A 10544-nucleotide genomic window follows, 5' to 3' on the forward strand; every position below is an offset into this window, starting at 1 on the left:
ATAATAATAATAAAGACTGATACCAAAAGCTCAAACTGATTGAGGCTTACTAACTTGGTAAAGGCATTGCCATCATTCCCTTTGATCCTCCCAACTACCCTGGAGGTAGTTGGGGGAGGACTGTTTTGGTCCTGACAGCAGCCTTATTGAGGGTGCTGATACCATGGGGCCAGCTGCAAGTCAGGCCACAGGGCGGCCCCAAGCAGAGATGCTAGACCTTGAGGAACCGTCAGAGAGTGGGTAAGAAAGGAACCTTGGGGAGCTGCCTCCACAGTGTGAGCAGGACCAGTGACTGAAAAATCCAAGGGCTGGGATGGTGTTGGTGGTAGCTGAGGAGCTATAAAATACTTGACTGTTTCAGAAATGCACACAGAGCATCTGAGGGTAGGGAACAAGAAGGGGCCTTTCCAAAGGTTCCAGACCAAAATTATAGAGCACACAGGAACATCGGAAGGAAAATGACTCAGTGAGAAAAAAGGATACATTTTCTTGCCCCTTCACTCATCACTCTGCATGGCCATGTGTGCATGCAAGCTGCGTGCCCAGGGGGACCTCAAGCCACTCACATGACCTGGGCCTGGCTCTGAGGGGTCCCATCTTGGAGCAGCTCTGAGAATGCTAAGCATGCAGGCCAGCCCTTTGGTGGGCAGACAGGAAAGTCCTTCACCACCCAGTCATGTAGGGTCCCTGGCTAGCACTGAGAACTTTCTCCTGTTCCAAATATCTATTAAGAGCTTTACTAGAGGCCATGACCTCTAAGGCCACACTCACTCCCTTTCATGTGTGTGCCTGTGTGCACACCTGCAGATGCTACTCCTGTGTACAGATGATGACTTTTTAAAAAGAGTAAATACCTGCATTGCCAGCCTGCAGCTTAAGGGACCACTGCAAGCATTGTAGTATATTCTTAAAAAAAAAAAAAAGAAAAAAAGGAACACTTGTGTTCCAGTAATACATTCTTAAATATTTGCAGATGAAATGATGTGATGATGTCTTGGGTTTGCTTCAAAATAATCTGGAGTTGACGGAAGGTGTATATTAAACAAGATAGGTCACAAATTGATGAAACTTGGTAATGTTTACATAATGGTTCTATGTGTCCTTCTCTCTCTCTCTCTCTCTCTCTCTCTCTCTCTCTCTCTCTCTCGCTCTCTCTCTTTCTCTCTCTCTGTTTCTCTTATACTTAAAATTTCCATGATAAAAAATTTAAAATACTCACTAGGGAACCCTGACTTCCCCTTAACCCAGTGACTCTGAGGCATGAACTCAAAGCTGAGGGGTGGGGGAAAATGTCTCTGGTATACAACTTTGCAATTAAGATCTGAGATTCTAATGGATTAAAAATGTAAATAATGTATCTTTTAAATGAGTTCTCCTGTGTGCATAAGTATTTGCTGAACAAATGAATGCTTGACTGTTATATCCTGTTCTACACAAATCCTTATTCAGCACCAAGATGGCACAGGTGCCCAGACTGCTTCGTAACTTGAATTAAAATCAATATCACAAACTTTTTTTTTTTGGAGCTGCTTCCAAACAATAAACTGTTCAAATCCCAAAATATCAGAATCAAGAGCGACTTACAGACCACTTTGTACAAACTTCTCGTGTTATAGATGAGGAAACCAAGGTACAGAGAAGGAAGTGACCTTTTCAAGTCCCCACGGTCAGTAAGGACAAAATCTAAGCTGGACCTCGGGCTCTGGAGCCCAGTCTGGCCTCTTTTTCTTACACCATCCAGTTCCGTAGCTTTGAATTCAACACATACCCACAATTCTGTTTTCACAGGTAAAGAAAGAGAACTTAAAAGAGGTGAATGTAATTTCCCCATGGTCTCGGGTCATTGTAACTCCATAGCTATCTCCAAAACAATGTTTTCCACATTGGGTTATCTCCCTTACTTCAAGAAACTTACAATTCAAAAACCTTAATTTTTAAAACAAACAGAGAAGTGATTATTCTCATTAGAAAGGGCTTTGGTGCACATTTTTTTAAAGAGGTGAACTCTCTCAAGTGTCTTTGAAATATGAGTCAGTTTTTAACAATTCCATCTGCATCCAACTTGTTAGGAATGAAGTGACTGAATAAAATCAGGCACAGCCCAAGCCACAGCCACACAGTCTTGTCATGTCAAGTGTCACAAGGGTGCTTTCAACATTCTCAAGCCAAAAAATAAACAAATCAATCAAAGATAACACATCACGAGTGGAAATAAATGGAAACAAAAACAAAACAAAACAAAACCTCAAGCATTTGTGACATTAAACACAAATGTTGATTTTTAAAAAGTCTTTAAATTAGAATGGTAGGATAACTGTGCCTTGTAGTTTAATTCTGTCGGCACTCAAAACAACATAACTCTAGTGGTCTTTTGTGTCATTCATGTTCCGGGCTTTTCCATGCAAAAATATTTTGCAGCTTTGTCCAGTGCCTCTTTCAAGAATCTTGTGACACTTCCATCCCCCTGCCTAACAGGGGCGCCTGCATTTCTTGGCTGTTAAGAGGACTACTGAGATGTTCCCTTTATATAACCCAGAAGATTCTGGAAATAACAGGAAAGTGCAAACAAGAGATGTCAATGAAAGAGGTGACAAGCAAGGGCTGAAATTCGGGGAAGTTCTCTAAGCAAGGAGAGGTCAAAGAAGGTTCTTAACTGACACTGATAAAGCTGGGGTGGGGGAAACCTTGTTCAGGATGTCATTTACATAGGCAAGCAAAGGGGTTAGACTGTGTTTATCCACCAAGGGTTAAGCTTAAGCCCAAAAACTTCGGGTGAATCAGGGCCAGAGCCCTGTGAAGAAAGGAGACACCTTATCTCTAATCAGCCCTGCCTCAAAATAGCTCTCCTCCCTCAGGCGGAGACTTGTCATGCTTGCACTGTGCAGCAGCACAGCACAGCTGCATGGAGGTGCCTCAACCCCACTTAGTCAGAAAGTCAATGAATATGCTTTATTCATCTCTTGCACAAAGTTATATCTCTCTGGGTGAAGTGATGAATAATTTAGCAGCCTTCGAGATGACTTGCGTATATTCGGGATGTTCCAGTCAGGAAGGATCTTACAATTTAACCTGTATCAACCATCATTTTACAGATGGATAAACTGAGGCCCAGGAAGTCGGAATGATTTGCGCAAGAACACACAGGGAGTCCGTAACTGTGCTGAGGCTGGGCTAGGGCAGACCTTCTATTTCTCTTGGCAATGCCGCTGTACTCATCTGAAAAATGAATGAAACACGCATGCCCTGGGTCAAGTTTCCTTCCGTCGTTAAGGAAATCATGCCAATGCTCCCGAATCAACACTTTGCACAGGCAGCTCTTGTTAAGTCCTTTCATTCTGAGTCTCTCAAGCTTCCTCTTCTATCTTCATAATTCAGACAGCTTTACTTTTGAGGTTCGATATATAGGCTGCCACTGTTGGGTTTTTTCCCGCCGGCTGCTGGAAGTGAATGTTACAAATGGGTAATTGAGGTACTTTGGGAGTTGCTCAGAATGGGGTCAGACGAAAATGTCCACCAGTCTCATCTGCAGCTCACCCTTGCCAAAGGTTGTGACTCACAGCTCGGGACTTGCCCTCCCAGTGGCCATCTGTGAGATGGCACAGCTCAAATATTCCTGTTGCCACACTGCCTACACTGCCATTTGCATACTGTGTCCCCTTTGTGTATCCTCTACACAGTATGGGCTCTGTCAAGAGCTGTATGAGGCACACAAGGTCTACACGGGGACGAGGCAAGCCTGGGGCTTGCAAAGGCTGATGGAAACTGCACAAAGTAATGGCATGTAGAACATTGACAAAGGGCTAGAATGTGCTGTTAGGAAAATGCCTGGCTCCACCAACTAGCTTAAGGCAGGAAATTGAATTTCAACCCCTTTTTCCATTCTTCCGTGATTGTCATCTGTTAAATGTTCCCATTTATTTCTTGCATGAGTCACTTGGGCTGAACTTATCACAGCGCTTAGGTGGAAACTGGTCCTTAGTTGTTCCTCATACGTGGGACTGTAAGCTAGAAAGGTCCGGGGCTTCACAGTTCCCACAGGCTTCCTTCCATAGTGCTGGGCACATAGCAGGTGCTTAAAAATATATATAATAACTCTGTCCTGTTGGTCAAGATCACAATTCCAGACTCGCTTTGTGCTAAAGCCAGAATACAGCATGAAGACCCTCATTTTACTCATGAGAAGGCAAAAGAGCAAAAAAAGAAGATCACCTAAGGTTTACACAGAGCGAATGACAGAACCAGGCCTCAATCCCAGGTCTTTTGAAATTAAATCCAGCTCTAGCTAGATAACTAACCCTCCAGGATGGAAGCAGAAAATACTATGCTAAAGACCTTCAGCCCAAAGTTAATAAAAAGTGAAGTAGTATTAGTCAGCTCTTTTCTTGAGGGGTCTTACTTACAATTTTCATGTCAATTTTTTTAAAGGACATTTTAATGGGTCTATCTGTAGCTTATTACATGAGTTACATAAACATTCTCATATATTTATATAATTATAAAAATATAATGTTTTTTCTAGCAGGAGTTCAATCATAATTAATTGTTTTACCAGAATAAAAATGAGTTCCTTTTTAACTGAAGAACCGAAACGAAGATGCAAATTAATGCCTAGTAAATGAGATGAATCTCTTTCTATTGATCTGACTAATATCAACTCAGCGTGGAGTTTGAACATCTCAGTAACATGCATATTCATGTTCAAAGATTATCCTATCAAAGGAAGATCAATAAGCATTCACTGAGTGCCAATTGGGTGCACAGCTTGGTTCTGATTGGCATAATTTTGCCATTAACTAGCTACTAAAGGACCCAACATTTTCAAATGCCAACTGTGGGCCAAGAACCTTGACGTACATTTTACATATGTACTTTCCTTTAATCCTCATGACAATCCTGTGATGTACAAATGAGGGCTCTGAGAAGAGAGGTTGTTAATTCAAGATCACACAGCTAATAAGTGGCAAAGCTGGGATTCGGTCCAGATATTAATGACTCTAAAGCCCATACTTTTCCTGATCTCCCAGAACTTCCTGACCCTAGGTCTAACTAGTATCACCTAAGGAGCTTTTGTATAACACTGATACTTGGGTCCCACCTACCTCACACACATTAGAATATCCGAAGGTAGAACCTGAATTTTTAAAAACCTCCCTGGATAATTATAATATGTCACCAGGGTTAAGATTTATGTACTAGATGTGCTGAGCTTCAATTTCTTCAGCTGTAAAATAAGGAGTTTAGATGGACATCTCTAAGATGCTTTCTACCTCTGTAGTCATCAGAACCATGATGACAGTTGAGTGGGACCAGTTGATGCTTGAGAAACCCTAATTTGCACGTGAAATAAGCAGTTGTCACCCACATTGCTAGATGCTCTCCCAACTTCCTACTTAAGTGTAGGCTGTAAGTGAAGCTGGTTAAACATCTAGGCATAAGGCTCTAAAGCATACAATTATTTCATATATTTATGAAAATTTATACATTTATATATAAATATATGTAAATATATATATATTTATATATAAATGTATAAATTTTCTGAATTATATACTTATATATGTATGTGTATATACATATATATATACACATACATATATAAGTATATAATTCAGAACAAGACCCTGAAAGCTCTAGAAGATTCCCCATGCCATCCTTCTCTGTCATCTTTGCAGGTATGAATCATATTTATTTGGTGAAATCCTTACTGCCCCAAACTATTTTATGCTACTCTCTACATCATCACATCAAAAAGTCCTTTGAAAATGTTTATAACCTTTGACCTAGAATTCCTCTTACAGAAATCTATTCGAAAAAAGTAAACAGAAAGCAGAAAAAGCTTTATGAAAAAAGTTCATTGCAGTATTATTTATTATAGTGGAAAACTGGAAATCATTCATATGTCTAACAGTAAGAGAATAATTTAGTAAAATCTGGCATAGCCTACTAAAGGAAGAAATGGTCATTACAAATGATATTTGCATACAGATTTTTAGATGATTAAAAAATATTAACACTTATGATGCTGGAAACAATGTTATAATTTAACTCATAGGTTAACTCAATTTATGAGTTAAATTACGTAGTTGAATATTCTCAATGATGTACTTATTTTTACACATAAGATAAAGAAGAAAAATACTATTATGTAAAGTTTAAAATACCTGAAATCATTCTCACCATTAACCCAATTCTAAATATTTGAAGAACAGAATATAAAAGTGATTCTGAAATAGACCCTGTCCAGAGAAATTTTATATCTGGCCCTGGGCCTCTAGGTCTGAACAGACATGGGACTTATAAACAGCAGAGTAGAAATATGAAACCACAGGTCAAGTAATTCTTTTAGGTGTGGGAAGCAAAGTTAAATTTAAAATTAGAGTCAATATAAGGAAAGAAAAACTAAGAAAACTCAATGACCCAAATCAACTCTACTTTAATCTGGGAAGGCGTCAAGAAGGAAATGGGATTCAGAAGTGAGTTAATTTATGACAAGGTGGCCATTTTCAAAACATTTTTCTATTCGTTGTTTCACAAGGTGCTCATAATCCTCTGATAGGGGTTGGAAACTTAGTGTTGGTATCAGTCCCATTCCATAGGAGAGGAATGAGCCTCAGGAAGTGGAGTGACTGGCCTGGAGTGATGGCTGCAGCTGAGCTGGCCAAGGCCCGAGGCCTCCTTCTCTCCTGCCACTTACTGCCGGGCCAAGACCGAAGGCCGCATCTTTGGACAAGGTGGTGCATCTGCCGGCTGGGTGTGCTGGGACTTATCAGACCCTCTGTGAAAGATACCAATCCCCTGCGGTCAGGACCCTGCAACCTGGGAACAATATGGGGTGTGCGTTCGGCTACCTGAGGCTGCAGCTCGTGTGGCTGGTTCTCTCAGAGACACGTTCTCTCCTCCGTGGTCTGTTGGACTGGACTTTGTGCCCCTAGGGGGGCCCTTCCTCCACCATGGGTCTGGGGGGCCTCTCAGTCCCCATGCAGCATGGGGCTTCCCATGGCAGCCTCTGGCGCCAGCACCACGAGAAAAGTTTGGGCGCCTCAAGTCCCACCACAGTCCCTGCGGCCACTGAGGGGCCTTAGCCTTCCCTAGGCTGCGGGGCCCGCATGCCTGTGCTCCCGTGCTTCCGCGTTTGGTGTTCCCTGCCTTAAAAATTGAACTTTTGTCTATATAAGAAAGGTCTAAACCTGTAAAGAATTTTAATGAGTTTATTTGAACCAAACTGATGACAATTGCCAGGAAGCAAAATCTCAACGGATTAAGAAAATGCCCCAGAAAATGGCAGTTCTGCAGCTTCTTTTATACATTAGAATCAAAGGAGAAAGTGTTAAGGAGAGTTACGTGAGATCCATTGGTGGCAGATTAAGGGGGTGGGAGAAAGCAAAGCAGGGGGTAATCTCTGAGATTGGATAAAAAGTAAAATGGAGGGGCATGTACTCCTTTTACATTGGTGGGTACAGGAGAGTGAATAATTAACAGTTGCAGTACACAGAGATGGTGTGTGTGGGATAAGATAACCATGAGGGGTTCTGTGGTCTCGTGGTTGTGCCCTGAGGAGTCTGGAATAAAAGAGATTACTCTGACATTCCAAGGGTATGTAATTTTAGATACAAAAAGACAATAGTCTAACTTAAGGTAAAGATTGGCCTGTGTCAGGAAAGTTACAGGCCTAGGATGTGACTACCCCCTATGACTTGCTTTTAGTCAGGAATTTTTATGTTCAGACCATCCTATGTGGTTAGTTTCATTCTCTGAGTTTGCAAGGCCTGCCATGCTGGCTTCCCCTGAGCGTCAGGTTTAGTATGCGGCCCCTTTTTTGTCTATACTTTGCACTTTTGCAAACAACAGTGTTTGCTCAGCAATCTGAGCAGCATCAAGAAGATTGCAGGTGGTTGGTGGGCTCCAGGCAGGTGCGTGTGGTGCTGGGGTTGAGAGGCCAACATTCGGGATGGCTGGAGGTCCTGGAGTGCCCTCCAGGGATGCTTGCGGCTTGGGCTAAACCCTGGGTTCTGCCCTGGATTCTGAAGTTTCCTAAAGCTTCCTTAGGCCAAATTTTATAATTGAAGAGTGTCTCGGGCCGCAATGCAGTAAATTCTGACTAGCTAGTAAATTCTGATCATCTGAAAGCCTTCTTTATCCTTAAGAAGCTAACACATTTAGTGATGATAATAGATTGAGAAAGACTATAGTGATTCTTCTGTTAACTTCTGCCTCACCCTGCTTCTTTTAACCTCAAGACAGTTGCTGATGTCGACTTCAGAAACCAAAGCAAGCTATTCCGGCTTTTGTTTAAAATAGAACTTAATCCACAGCTGAGGTTTTGCTTTTCTAGATTTGAAAATCTCTTCGGAATTTGCACAAATGCCTTTCACCTCAACACCTTTTGTTCAAAGAGAAACATAAAATTGTATTTCTCTTTCCTTCCACAACGATATGCTGTGTATGCATTTCAGATATCCTGCATACACAGCATATCATACACTGTTAAACATACTCTTATTAAAGAGCTAGTAAATGGTGCTCTCAAATAATGTTTATCTTTGCATTTAAAAGGGAGTTATATGTTGCCAAAACAATCAGCAATGGTAATGCTCAGGGCCCTTCAGCAAGTCTCCAAACTTTTCCTTCTCTGGAACCACCACATTCTCTTCTGGATTAGATTACTCTGATACTCAATAGAGATGTTTTCTCAGATCATTTAACATTACATCCAAAAACTTTATCCCGTGTCATTTTAAAAAATGGTCAGGGAAAGAACAACTTTAAATTCTGAGTAAAACTGCCATGAACATTCATCACAGTGCTTTGTAGAAAAAAAAAAAAAACCTTTGCAAATAATTTCCACTTGGACTTCAGTGTTAGGATACAGTTTGGCTACACTTTTTACTTTAAAAAAAAAAAAACAATCAATTAATAAAAGCCACGGAGTGCATCGTACAGTTCTTTTTTGCCTTTACTGCCAGAAGTCTCAGAGCTTCACTTTCTGTTCATTTTCAAGAATCCCTCTCATCCTAGGTTTTCTGGATTAGTTCCCATTCTATATCTTCCTTTTCCCCAATCACTAGATTTTTCTTTGTCTGATTATTTATCCCATCTTGATTTATATCTTCTTTTATGATCCCCCTCAAAACTTTCCAGAAGTGAGTGGATATAAAAATTAGTTATCGTAGATTCCCTCAAAATGTTCTTTCGATCTGCCTGAAACGATATATACAATTGATTTCAGTTTTGGCCCCTATTTGGGTGACACTTTCAAGACTCCCAAAGCTACCCAGAATTGTGTGTAATGACAGTGGGCTAGGCTCTACTCCTCCCTCTCCTCTCAAGAAAGCATATCTAGTCTAAAGTATTATTGCGGTTGGTGAGTCACTCTCAAGTTTCAGGACTTTTTTTATTAGTAACAACTGACTCGCAGCACATCTGGCAGCTCTGGGTGCCCCACCCCAGTGCCCAGACCCTTGGTGCAGCACAGCTGCTCCGAGATACGCCGGGACACCCCAGCGTGTGAATCATTTCTTATTTTCTCCCAAGGAGTAGCACAGATTTCCTTAATTTCAAGTGTTGTGAGTGCTCAGTGTGTTGTTCAACAAAGCCTAACATCTGTACTTCCTTCCACACAGCAGTAAAACTTTCTCATTTCCACAGAATGTCAAAGGTGTCTGCCAATTGTGAGGAAAGTAGTATTTGCAAAGTCACTCAAGTAGCAACTGGGAAAAATTCTGGGATTCTGAGGATCCTTAGATGAAGGCTGATGGAGTTGGGGAAGGGAGTGAGCATTTCCTGAACCTCAGCTCTGTACCAGGCTCTGTACTAGATCAAGTACTTGTCTACTATTATTTTTAAGCCTTCCCAGCAGGCTTCTGACGTAGGCACATTTGTACCCATCTTCAGGCTCAGATGGACTAAAGGATTTGCTCAAGCTACCTCATTATTAAGTGATGAATTCTGGATTCTAACCTGTTTGAAGGCTGGTGGGGCTCATTCCTTGTTCACTGTAAATCTGCTTACAGGGAGCAAAGCTGTTAATCCACTCCCCCAGACAGAGTACCCTGGGCCCTACAGTGCCTCATGCAGGGACTCTGAGACCTGGGTGCCTTGGGTCAAACCCCAGCTCTGTCACTAGGTGCATATGACCTTGAACAAATTACTTAATCTCGCCACATCCCCGTTTCATAAATCTATAAAACGAGGAGCGTTGTCAGGAGCAAATTAGTTAACTCTGGCACAATATCAGTATTCAACAAGTGTTAACTGTCATTTTCCAGATATACTCCAGTATCATTTTACTGCAGGGTAGAAAATGCTGCCGTCTTGCCCAAATGATGGTGTTTGTATGTCTGCCTATCACATAGAAATCATTCATTTGGCATGGTAGACCTGAGAGTGGGGTCATCTTTGGAACTACCCAGGGAGTTTTTAAAAAATACTGATGCTTGTGTCCCACCCCTAGATATTCTGATTCTATTGGTCTGGGGAGTAGCCTGGCATGGCGGGGAGGGAGTTCTTAGTGGTTCTCGAACTGTGGTTCCTGGACCACAGCTCAG

This window comes from Pteropus vampyrus, unplaced genomic scaffold, assembly GCF_000151845.1.
Source record: "Pteropus vampyrus isolate Shadow unplaced genomic scaffold, Pvam_2.0 Scaffold12, whole genome shotgun sequence".
In the NCBI taxonomy this organism is placed as follows: domain Eukaryota; kingdom Metazoa; phylum Chordata; class Mammalia; order Chiroptera; family Pteropodidae; genus Pteropus; species Pteropus vampyrus.